The following is a 13,588-nucleotide window of genomic DNA, read 5'->3' on the forward strand; positions in this document are numbered from 1 at the left end:
CATTGTTTTGGAGAAATTTATCCTCTAGTAACATCCAATGAGAGGAAAAAGTTTTCCCAGTATCCTGTGAGAGCTCGTATGTCTGCTAAAATCTTTTTCCATTCTCACGCTTAATTAATGGTTTGAGAGCTGAGTTGTGGTTACAAATATCAAGGAGTAATTTCTCTCCCACAGGCTAACTGCTTTGTTGTCTCTTTCTTAGGCAGAGCTTGTTGTTTATTCTGGCACTGTATGTGAAGTCCTTGCATCATCAGACTTATGTGAGCATCTTACCACAGGCTTCCCATTTTGGTGAGCTTTAGACTTTGTCTCTTTTCTCCTTTGTCCCACAGGCCATTAAAATGCAAGCTCACATCATCTGGGCTTCTCCGATGCTCTCAGGACAAAAGCCTATATCGCTACTCACTTATGCTTCTGAATTACCTCTCACTTTGATTTGGGGTTCCCTAACACCCTGCCAGATCGATGGCACATTTAACAATACATTTCCCATATTCCATCTGGCAATCGTAGTTGTTTGAAGGATAGCTCAGGGTATGTAGTCTGCCTGGAAACGGTAGTCTTGTTCCTCATAAAGAACAACGAACTTTTAATATGTGGACATAATTACATCTTGAGAAGATCCCTAATGAGCAAATGAGTTATTAATATCATTCATTCAGGAAAATTTACATTCAAGTACTAATAAGTACTGGCCACTATAGACATTTTTATTTTTTTAAAGGCCACTGTATATTTTTAAATCAAAATTTCACTTATAATGGTTACTTTGCAATTCATATTCTAGTTCTCATAGAAACAATGTTGTTTACACATGCTCATCTAGTATACATCTAGAATGTATACTACTACTACTCTACATAAGTACGTTTTCCTGCTAAATGACATTTACCTCTTGAAATTGTCAAAACTTGTTTTAAGCACTTCAGATGGACTGTTTTCCAAAATGTGTAGGTCATGTTATGCATTTCTTAGGCTTCATAAATTGAGTAGCACGGGCATCAGTTGACTCTTCCTTCATTAGTCAGTCATTATTACTAAAAGCAGTGTGGTCCAATGGAAGGATTTGGACTTCAACATCAGACAGATCTGGAGACACATCTTGGTTCTGCGTCTTACTAAGAGTGTGATCTTAGGCAAGTCACAATCAGTGATGTGGTGAAGCCAGCTTGTACTGGCTCACCAGTGCCTACTGTTAAGTTTTCAGCAATTTTATGAGCTGATTCTTAAACACAGCCAGCATTAAAAATTCAATTACATAAACTTATAAGTAAATAATTTATATTAAAAAGGGGTAATAAATACTCAAAATCCTTACTTCCTCAATATTTTACTATGTTTATTATTAGCTATGCCCTTGAAGCTGTTTAGATTTCTTGTATCTGTGTAGAAGAAATACTATATAATGATGTGCCACTGCTCATCTCTTTGCAACTCTGCCTTCAGTGCTGTCACATTGGTTGCTTGAAATTGGGCATGTGTAAGTATTTATACCACAGATATTGGCAAGTGCTACAAGTCAATATTTGATGTATTGTTTTGTTGGTTGTCTGGACCTAAGAAAGTTATAGAAAAAATATTAATAATACAGAGTAAATGATTGTGTGTCATGTCTGTAACTGTTACATTGTGAGTAGGACAAAAAATTCAAGGAAATAGTCTTCCGCTGTTTGAAAACTATTATCCAGTTCAGCAAAGAAGCTGCTCATGTCACTAATGAACAAGTGAAATTCTGGTACATCTTTGTTATTTTCCTTTCATTGTGCTTGTTAATTTAAGCAAAGATATCAGTCAACAGTCTGATACAGGACTACTCACACTTGTCAGATTGTACGTTGCAGTTTGGCTCCCGATATAAGAGTTTGGCAAAAATCTAAACAAGCATAGTATGAGAATCAATTGGCTATAAGGAATTTACAGTAAAGAGCATTGCATATTATTGCTTGGAGATGGTGTATTACACATCCTTTATATCAGTAAAATTTGTAATAAACATATATACATATAGGTGCATACATTTTTAACATACAGCCACTTGTTAATATTTACCAATACGCTTATGCCTAAACTCTCTGAGATTAAGCTTCTTCATTTATTGTAAATCTATTAACCCAAACTATAAGCACCATGCTTGGCCAAACTTGCATTTTAATATTCATACCTATTTCATTCTAAGATTGAATACCAGTATTCTTTTTCTTCCTCCCTCTAAACCTTATATACAGACATAACTTGAGAGCCATTGGGATGTATAAAACTTTTTGCCTCTATTTGACATGGCTCCAGAGTACAATTTATTTATTTATTTAGTTATTTAGTTAGTTAGTTAGAGGTACACGGGCCTCTCACTGCTGTGGCCGCTCCCGTTGCAGAGCACAGGCTCCAGACGCGCAGCCTCAGGGGCCATGGCTCACGGGCCCAGCCGCTCCATGGCATGTGGGATCCTCCCTGACCAGGGCACGAACCCGCGTCCCCTGCATCGGCAGGCGGACTCTCAACCACTGCGCCACCAGGGAAGCCCCCAGAGTACAATTTTTAATATTCATGATTTCTTTGTATAGATCTTTAGTACCCTACCTTGATATCAACTGTCATTTTTGCTTTTGTCAGAGCTCCTTCTTTTAGCAGCCTCTCCTGTCTCCTCATGGTTCTCTCCCGTAAATTATAGCCCAGGTTGTCTTTTTGTTGGTCTGGAGACTACATCTAATCCTATTAGAATCGTGCAAAAAATATGAGTAAGTAAATGCTAAATGAGGGTCTAAAAAACTTTTCTATAATTGCTTTAGTCTATTTACTCTAGCTGTGACTTCTTTCTTACATGAAAGTCATTACGAACTATTTTAGGTATATAAAAAGGATTGTGGATAATGTAATCAACAGCCTCTCATATACCTGTTAGCCAGCTTAAGGAGTGAAACATAAGAGATGCAAAGGGCCCTCAGGCTCCTCCTTGTTTCCGTTTCCCTCCATTTTCTACCCAAAGGCAGCCACCAGCCTGAATTGATCATCCCCAGGCATGCTGTTGTATGTTTACCTCATAGGTATATGTTCAGAAAATCCATGATTTGTTTTACATATTTTGCATAAAACATGATAAAAGTACTGCATATATTCTTTTAAAAATTAATAACCTTTATATTTTAGAGCAATTTTAGATTTATAGAAAAATTGAGCAGAAAGTACAGAGTTCTCATATATCCCATTCCTCCAATTTCCCCTATCGTTAACATCTAGCATTAGTGTGGGACGTTGGTTACAAATGATGGGCGAATATTGATACATTAGTATTAAATAAAGTTCATAGTTTATGGGTTTTGACAAATGTATAATGTCATGTATCCACTATTACAGTATCATACAGAATACAGTCCACCCATGAACAAGTCAGGGTTAGGGGAGCAGACCCACAGCACAGTGGAAAATCCATATACAGTTTTAGTAGTTTCACTTCCTTAAAAATCTCCTGTGCTCCCCGTATTCATTCCTGTATACATTCTTTTGAATCTTGATTTGTTGTTGTTGTTGTTTAATATTATAGTTTTGAGGATGTCTTAGTCCATTTGGACTGATCTAACAAAATACCATAAACTGGGGGCTTTATAAGCAACAAACATTTATTCTTCACAGTTCTGGATGCTGGATGTTGGGGATTAGGGTGCCAGCATGCTCAGGTGAGGGCCCTCTTCCACATTACAGACTTCTTGTATCCTCACGGGGCAGAAGGAGCTAGGGAACATGGTGGGGTCTCCTTTTAGGAGCACTAATCTCATTCAGGAGGGCTCCACTCTCATGACTTAAGCACCTCCCAAAGGCCGCACTTCCTAATACCATCACATTGGGTGTTAGGATTTCAGCCTCTGGATTTGAGGGGACACAGACATTCAGACCAGAGAAGAAGGGTATCTCTGCTCTGATTCATTCACTTTAATAGCTGATTATTGTTTCCTCTCTATGGATATACCCAAAATTAATGATCTGTTCTACTGTTGATAGGAAATAGGTGGTTGTTTCCAGGATTTTGTTATTACAGAAAACTCTGCCTCAATAATCTCATATAATCTCTTTGTGAAAATACATGAGCGTTCCTCTAACGTATGCCCTTAGAAGTAGAATTAGGGAGTCATGAGATTTTTAACATTACCCCTTTATACCATAAAATGGATTCTAAATTTTAAACAAAATTTCTATGTGAATAGGGATTTCAAATCTAATGTAATTTTTTACCTTCTGTCCCTTTAATGTGTGACACTCTCTCTTACCTCTGGGCTTATTCTGACCCTGGCTCCTCTTTTTTTAAATTTTCCCCCCACTCCCACCTCTGAGAAATTCACCTTGATGAGTCAACATTTCCTTTAGATTTCAGCCTAGAAGCCATTTCTCTAAGAGACTTCGGACTCCTGCCCACATCTGGATAAACGCCCCTCCCTGGCTTTCACGCAATGGTCCTTACGTTAGCTGTTTTATAATTGCGTGTAAGTTCTCCAAGGACCCGGAGCACAGCAGAGTTCACCATGATAGCCACTGTGCTTAGCGTAGAGCCTGACACATTGCATTTGCTGAATTAAGGGAGGTATGAAGGAATGAATGTAGGATACCAATATCATCCCAACAATGGCAAAAACTAACCTCCTCTCCACAATAGTTGACTAGACCATCTCAGGCTCCATGGTCAGACGACAGGAGGATAGGGTTCAGGTGTCAGGGGTCAAAGATAAGGTCCCGAGACTGCTTTGTGCACAACAAGGACAAGGCATGTCAGTCATGGCCAGGAGAAATGTTCACAAGGAGGAGGTGTTTTCAATTCAGACACTCATAAGCTGAGCCCTGCCTCTGTCTACCAGCTGGGAGATCTTCAGATAATGAACCGTGAAAGCCTGCTATGCCACAGCATTATGCAACAATTTTTCATTTGCCACCAGTCAGCTTCAGGGATCAAGGACAGCTGAACACATAACCCACTCATGCATGTTATTTTAAAGGCATATTTTAAAGTTACCAATATGATACATTGAGTTAATGAGGGATGTTCTTTGGGTGACAAATATTTACATTCCACATATGCCTCTTGATGTCAAGAGTGTAACTGTTTCATTTTCTTCTTTTTCTCAGGAGGCTGGGATACAGATGGAAAAGGCCCTTGTGTCTGGGACACATTCACCCATCAGGGAAGAGACAGAGTTTTCAAGAACCAGACTGGCGATGTAGCTTGTGGCAGCTACACTCTGTGGGAGGAAGATTTGAAATGTATCAAACAGCTTGGATTGACTCATTACTGCTTCTCTCTTTCCTGGTCACGTCTGTTACCTGATGGGACGACAGGTTTCATCAACCAGAAAGGCAAGTGTTTCTTAAAAATAGAAGGTTGCAGCTTTAATTCAAGGTTATTGCTACAGCCTGGCATAATTAATCCAGGATTCTATTCTGCAGTGTTGCTTTGAAATTGCAAGTTTTTAGAGTGATTATAGGATAAATTTTTTGAAATGGGTTTGCATTAGCTTTCTCAGGACTATTATGGCTTCCCTCAACTGGAGATCTTTGTTGGGAGGGGTGGAAATAGATGGGCAGGAAGGGGGTTGGAATAAGTGTTTTATTTATGCAAGAGTTTATTTGACTGTTGACCTGAAGGTGAATTTCCAGAAGTTCTGTATAAACGATTTTCAGTTGTGTTATGCTGGGATGAGTCATGAAGAGCCCTGCGGAACTTGAGAAGATTCTGAGCATTTCAATTGAAGCTGAATTAGTGGAGCTAATTAACTAACACAGAGGTTAGCACCAGAGCCCCTGGAATCTGTTTACTTGGGATTAAGTGCCAGCGACATCACACTATCTATGTAAGCATCTCCTGGGCATGGCTTGGTGCCTCAGTTTCCCCATGAGTAGAAAGGGATACTGTAATAGCTCCTACTTCAGAGTGTTGTTGGAAGATTAAGTGAAATAATCTTTTAAAGTGCTTTACACAGTTGTAGCTGGTATAGTGTAAAAGCATTCAGTGTTAGTTATTATTCATATTATGCCTTGTAATGAAAAAGACTACTGTCCTTATTTATAAGGCATTTTACATACATTTTCTCTAAACCCCACAAATCAATGAGGAAGATATAAGTATCACATTTTACAGAGGTGCATGTTCAAATCCAGATATTTTGTAAATTTGTATTTTTTGGTGGATCTGGAATTTAAGCCTAAGGTCTGGCTAGCTCCTTCCACACAACAGGGTTGGCAGACTATGACCTGAGGCCAAACTTGGCCTGATTCCTATTTTGTTTAAATAAAGTTTTATTGCAATACAACCGTGCCCGTTCATTACGTATAGTTGGTTGCTTTCCCAGTGTAATGGTAGAATTGAATAGTTGGGGCAAAGACCGTACAGCATGCAAAGCCTGAAATGTTTACTATGTGGTCCTTTATAGGAAAAGCTTTGTAACCCCTGCATCACAATTTAAAGACTTCTTAGTAAAGAACCGTTATGGCTCCTTTGTTCTGGAAAAGATTTCACATTACTCCCAGGGTTGGGACTAGGTGAGGCAAGGAGGGACCTAACGTGGAAAATTTGAGAGGCATGTACTTTCAGCATCTCACAACTGCAAGGTTGTGCATGAAGTCACCTGCTTGCCTTGCTACACCTCCAGCCCAAAGGGCCGGCATAGATATTGAGGGGTTCTTTTTGAGTAAGTTATCTGATTTCCTACGTAGTAAGAACAACCTGTGATAACAGTTCCTAGGTGGACTTGTGCACTTGCACAGTAAGGTGGGGAAATCTCTGCATTGTGAAATGGAACCACAATTTATGCACTCACCCGTAGCACATGGCCTTAAAGTAGCCTCCCCCAGGTAAGGACAATGCAAGATTAGCAGGTTCATGACTTGATTCTAAAGACATTAGCCTCTTTTTTTAACCACTCTTTGTTGAAGGTCTACTTTCTTGGCATCACCTGCCAGTTTTATTTTTTGACTTTGAACAGTAGGTAATTTGTTATTCAGTTTAAAAGTTAACTCTTAATTTCCCACCATTCTAATCCATCATCTGTACCCTCTCTTTTCTCTGGCACCATCATAACCCTCAAGGATTAAAAACTAAGAGTAATCTCTGAATCTTCTTGTTTCTTTGCTTCTTACATCTAATTGGTTGCCAAATATGATCCATTCTTCTTATGCCTTTTTAACTTCTCCCCTTCTAGCCTTCTTCTCTGTCCCTGCCCTGGTTTAGATGTTTTTGATATACCCTTGATGGTTATACCTACTTTCGCTCTCTTTCTTTGTCCTTTAATCCTTCATACAAAATGCCACCACAGCAATTTTCTGCAAGCTTGGCCCAAGTCATGGTGGCTTGCATCATCTCCTGCTAGAGCAAAGCAAGATAAAAAATTCTTTTTTGTCATTTAAACTCCTTCATATATCATTCCAGTTTTTGACTTAGTCTTAATTCACCTCTGAAGCATTCTAGGCTGAATCACCCATGCATGTGGTCCATGCAATTCCTCCACGCAAGGCCCTAAGCACATAACCCATTACTTACTAAACATGCTATGCGATTTTCCACCTTTGTAGAAATTTTCCCAAGCTCTTCCTCCTGCCTGCGTTGGCCTTTTACAAAAACTCCCAACTATACCTGCTGAATGTTTATTCTACTGTTAAGGGCTAGCACAAATGTTTCCTCTTCTTTAGAGTCTTTCCCTATTCCAAGACAAAAGAAATCTTAAAAAAAAAATTCCCATAGCACATTGAAAAACTCTTAGGGTCTTTCTTACACTCTTTGCTCTTGGCATTATTAATTCCCCTGCTAGACTGTGAGCACTTTGAGTTTAATTCAACCCAACAAACATATATTAAGTGTCTACTGTGTGTCAGGGACTCTGTCTACATACTCATAATGAAGATAAGAGAATCCCTGGAATTTTTTACAGGATAAAAAGGAGATGATTCTGTCTTGTTCACCCCTGTGGCCTAGAACAGTGTCTTGCAGGGATGAATTCAGTAAACACTTAACTGAATTTAATTCAATTAGGTCAATAATAACCATACAGATCACTCTAAGGGCAGTAATGGTTGCCTTTTATTGAGCATGTAGTATGTGCAACTTACTATGCCAAGCACTGCACCTGCTTTTGCAAATTTAATGCTCCGAACAGCCCTGTGAAAGAGGGCCCTCCCTAAACAGAGGGAATCATGGTAAACTGGGGTGTAAGGCTGGGCATAAATTTGCCAAGATGACAAATTTAGTTAGAGCTGAGTTCAACCTAGGTCTGTCTGATGTCAAAAAGTAGGATCCAGAGACATTTACAACCTTACCAAACCACTAGTATTCTTTGTGCTACAATTTCCCTTTTGGTAACATGAGGTGGAAGCACTGAATTACTAAAACTCTTTCCACTGTTCTAGCGTATGATTCTAGCAGTTTGGAGTTTTTAACTGAGCTTCCATTTGGATCGTAAACAACATAAAAATTAAAAAAGAAAACCCCACCAACTTGTAATATAGGTCCATAATCCCTTATGTGAAGTTCTAAAATCCAAAAGGTTCTGAATATTGAATCCTTTTTAGTAAGTTTAGGTTTAGTAAGTTAGTAAGCTTTCTAAAACAGATTTAGCAGCAAAAGCTGACCTGAGTTGATGGGAAAGTTTTTTATCATCTCAGTTCATTTTGCTTGGTGAGATTATTTATCTGTTTTACTGCAGAAATATTAAGGGATACTGACCCACACCCACTGGGGGTGTTAAACTTAATACATAATATGTACTCTGTTTCTTTTCTAAAAATCCTCAAATTCTGAACACATGGCTGCCAAGATTTTCATATAAAGGATTGTGGACCTGTACCAATACGCCAACATATCCAGTTATTTAACACCAACTTAAGATACACAGGAGTTCATGGAGCTCACTGTAGATCAGGAATGCAAGAGCAGGGCAGCAGAAAAGCTAGAGGGTAGTGGTGGTGGTGGCTGGAGTCACTGGGGCCACCTGGACAACGTGAAGGATTCACTTGTGCAATTCTCACGTGGGGATCACGTGCTCCCAGCACTAAGCTTTTCATGTTTGGCACCAGCTTTTGTAAAGCCCATAGCTGATTAACATTACAGACTTTTCTATGAACAAAAGGGCAGTGGAAGTGCTTCCAGTAGGCAGAATTTCGGTAAGTGGTTGCTCATTCTTGTGCAGTGATCTGTTGAAGCAATTGGAACTGTTTTAGATCAGAAAGGCCATCATTTGTTTTCTCAAAGAGCATGTAAAGAATTAGAGAACCCTTGTCACTATCTTTTCCAAGAAACTCCTGTTTTTGTATTTGACTCCCTATTTTAAAGCTTGATGAGAGGACATTTAGAAACTTGTAAGTAAAATCCTGTGTTCCCAAGCTGGAAGAATATTTTACAAAATGTCACTGTTACACAGTCTTTCTCTTTCAAATGTCAAGTTTTTGAGGTTTAACAAGAAGAGATTGAGCTGGCAACTGAAATCACATTTTTCTGTATTTCTCAACTGTTCAAGTGCATTTTCATATCTGCCGCAAATGTAAGTTTCAGGTGATTAGCAAAAGACCCAAGTATTGGAAATAAAAAGGAAAAGGAATGGTTATGCAGAATTTCTTTTGCACTTTAAGATTTAAAACATGAGCACAGTTAGCAGGAATGGTAGTTAAGTAAATAACTAAAGAAACATTTATTAATCTCCTACTCTAAGTTGGGCAGTGAGGTAGGCTGAATAATAGCCCCTCAAAGTGTCCATGTCTTAATTCTTAGAAACTGTGAATATATTATCTTACATGGTAAAAGGGACTTTACAGATGTGATTAAGTTAAGGATCTTTAGATGGGAAGATTATCCTGGATTATCTGGATGGTACCACTGTAATCACACAGATCCTTAAAAAAGGGAGGAAAGAGGATCAGAGCCAGAGAGAGAAGATATAAGGACTGAAGCAGAGGTCAGACAGGAGACAAGGTGTTTCAGTGCTGGCTTTGATGATGGAAGAAGGGGCCACGAGCCTCTAGAAGCTGGAAAAGGCAAGGAAATGGATTCTTCTTGAGAGCCTTCAGGAGGAATACAGCTCTGCTGACATCTTGATTTTAGCTCAGTGAGAACCATTTTGGACATCTGATGCCCAGAACTGTAAGATAATAACTCGGTGTTGGTTTAGGCCATTACATTTGTGGTAATTTATTACCGCAGCAATAGGAAACTAACACAGTCAGTTTGTCAAGAGAAGATAGGTCAGTGAGAGAAATAGGTGGTGTGGGTCTAGCAGGGAGTGAACCTAGAGAGTTATGTGTTTGACACATGGTGGGCACTTGGTCAAAATTAATTCTATGTTAAGACATTTACAGTTTGACTAGGAGAGTTCCAGTGTAGTTATTTTATGGACCGAGACATCATCTTTGCAAGTTTCAGCCACATCCCCTTCTAAGCAAATTTCCCCATTTCTTTGTTCTACATAATCCTGCTCTGCTCTTGGCCACAGCTGACTGGATGAGGGAAAGACTTATTTTCCTGTGACATATAATTTGTTTAACTTCATTTAAAAAGATAATCCTGCTCAACTGCCTTCCTCTCTCAGGGATGTTTGGAATTGAGGAGCTGAGAGGCTGAGTTGGTGGGTGGTAGGCACTAGGGTTATGAGGTGGCATTGGCAGATGGGATGGCCATTTTGAGACCATAGCAAATTGGATGCACAAAGGAAGCTGGTTCTTTGAGCAGGAGAGGAATGGAGTAGATGTGTTGAGAGAAGTTGGGATGGGAGACATCAGTCTTTCCTGAGAGGCAAGATTTTCTCAGCTCCCAGCTTTAATTCCTTGAAGTTCCAGTGTGATTTTTTTTACTGTCATTGGGTATCTGACATCACTCATTTCCAATAATGTCCACTGCATCACATACTAACCAGCCTTCTACCTCTAATGTCACCTTTACATTTGAGTTAATGTGAGTGGGCTTCTTTTCCCTATTTCCAAAAGACCTTTCACTTAAATATGCTTCATATTTTCAAAGATCAAATAAGAAGTGGGTTTAATTAAAACAGAGATGATGTAGTAACTATGAAAGAAGGCTGTGGAGATTTTAATACTGAAAATAACCCAGCCCTAAATATCCAGATGCAGAACAGGGTCCAAATGACCTCTCGGGGTTTCATGCTCCCTAGGTTAGTAACAGATGATCATTTAAAAATACATGTTTATGCATAGAATTAGTTACCCTGAATTGTATGAGTCTGATAAAGCTAAAGCACTCTCTATTGTTCTCATTTAAAGCTTAAACACTCCTGAGGTGGCACTATTAATATTCCTCTTTTACAGATGAGGAAACGTGGGTGTAGGGAGGCCACGTGATTTGTCCACAGTCCCTTGACTGAATTGTCTGACTCCAGAGCTCTGCTCTTAAAAGCCTCACTCCACTGCCTCATGGGAAAGTTTCATTACAACACCGAATAAACTGTACAGACCAGAAGTAAAGTGCTCAGTTCTGGGACGATAAATATTAAGTATGCAATGCTTTGTTGCTCTGCCATGTTGACGAGTAAAACAAAGTTTTACTTAAAAACTTTTGACTTCAATTCAGTTGCAGATCATCATGTTGTTTGAATTACATTGATCGCCGTCATTAATGATAGTGCCGTATCTAATGATGCTTATAAATCATTGATTATTCCAGAAATTAAAAATAAAAAACCCTGATATTATGAATCAGCTCCAAAGTGGTGATTATTAAGGCTAGGGAAACACTATCACCATGTTTCTGGATCTGAAACATTTGCGTGAGAAGGGGAATGTTGTAGTGGGAACAGCTCAGTCTTTGTCGTGAGACAGACTGGCTTCAAATGTTGGCTGTGCCATCTGACAACATTGTCGCTTTATGTCCGGTACTCACTCTCTGAATCTCAGTTTTTTCATATGTTTATTGAGACTAAAAATGCCCACCTCTTGTGCTTAGTGCGGGGATTAAACAAAATGTGTGATGTTATGTACATATAGTATGAATGCAAAACATTAAAGCTGATATTATTTTTATATTCAAAGCCAATGGAAGGCGTGGGCTATAAAAACCTTAACACAGTCCAGTACCAAGATGATCGCATCATACAAATCTTTGGATATTCCATTTTACAAGTGAGGAAATGTGGGCTTGCAGAGGCCCAGAGATGGGATGGCAGAGTGCTCTTTTAGTGAGAGAGGAAAGAAAAGCTTTATAAACTTTGGTGGGTATACTAGTTTTCCTTGGCTGCTGCAACAAATTATTACAAGCTTACTTGCTTAAAACAATACAAACTTATCACCTTAGAGTTATGTAGGTCAGAACTCTGACACAGGTCTCTCCTGGATGAAACCACAGTGCTTAACAGGGCTGCAATTCTTTTTCAAAGATCTAAAGGAGAGTCTGCTTCTTGGCTCATTTAGTTTGTTGGTAGAATTCAGTTTCTTGTGGTTGTAGGACTGAAGTCTCCATTTCTTTGATGACTGTGAGCTGAGGATCATTTTCAGCTTCTAGAGGCTACCTGCATTCTTGGCTGGTAGCTCCCTTCTTCCATCTTCAAAGCCAGCAATAGTAGGTTGAGTCCCTCTCATGCTGCCATCTCTTGTGCCTCTTCTTCTGTTGCTGCATCTCTTCGATCCACTCTTCTGCCATCCTCTTTCACTTCTAAGGACTCATGCAGCTAGATTGGGCCCACTTGAACAATCTAGAGAAATCTTCCCATCTCAAGATCCTTAACCTGAATTACATCTGCAAAGTCCCTTTGCAGTAACATAAAAAGTAAAGTAACATATTCACATATTCTATGGATTACTGCATGGACATCTTGTGGGGCTGGGGTGGGGGTGGTAGCTTATTATGTCCACCCAGAGAGTAATGGCATACAAAAGGGCCTTCCAAGTATGGAGTTGTTATGCACGATTCACATTATGTTCATGTTTGCAAAATAAGCGAGCTGTTGTTAAAAATTACCCGCTCTTACAGACAGATAGGCAGACAACACATGACCTTGCATAATTTGGCTTCTGCTTACCCTGCTTACCTCTCACTATTCTTATTGCTCTTCTGCTGAGCTATACACCCTCCTTATGGTGAACTTGCAGTTCCCAGAAGAGAATGAATACACAAACAAACAAAAGCCAGGCCATACATGACAATAGAACTCTGATCCACAAGAGAAGCTCAGGAAGCCAAACGACACCCACTGCAGCAGTTGGCCTAGAATAGTCAGAATGTGGTCAACAACTGCCAGCTTCTCTAGTTTTTGCTCTTCTGTCCCCTACTTTGAACTTAGAACCAACCGGAAAAAGCCAAATATGCTTCCCAAACCGATTGCCTGGGATGCCCTTGTTCTAGTTAGCCTACCTCCAGCCTCCCTGTGCCAACAACCTTCAATCAAAAGTACCTGAATCCTCCCCCATTTTTTTTTTTTTTAATAATAAAGCTTTCCTGCTTCCCTGATAGCCTTTAATTATCTGCCAAATGCAAGTGATAATGGCTGACTCCTTGCTACAACAAACTTGGAATAAGTAAGCTGCTCACATTTGGGTGGGCTTTGTTTATTTCCATTCCTCCTTTAGACTTTTGCACATCTGTTTCCCTTTCTTCTCTTCCTGGATCACTCCTCCTTGC

The 13,588-nt window shown here is 39.5% G+C and overlaps 1 pseudogene; it reads left to right on the top strand.

Annotated features, from left to right (window-relative positions):
* The window catches only part of LOC111171607 (cytosolic beta-glucosidase-like), a 151,309-nt pseudogene that overhangs the window by 47,886 nt on the left and 89,835 nt on the right, over positions 1-13,588 (top strand).

The sequence above is a fragment of the Delphinapterus leucas genome, chromosome 5 (assembly GCF_059928025.1).
Source record: "Delphinapterus leucas isolate spDelLeu-1000000601 "Yukka" chromosome 5, BTC_Dleu_Yukka2, whole genome shotgun sequence".
NCBI classification, from domain to species: domain Eukaryota; kingdom Metazoa; phylum Chordata; class Mammalia; order Artiodactyla; family Monodontidae; genus Delphinapterus; species Delphinapterus leucas.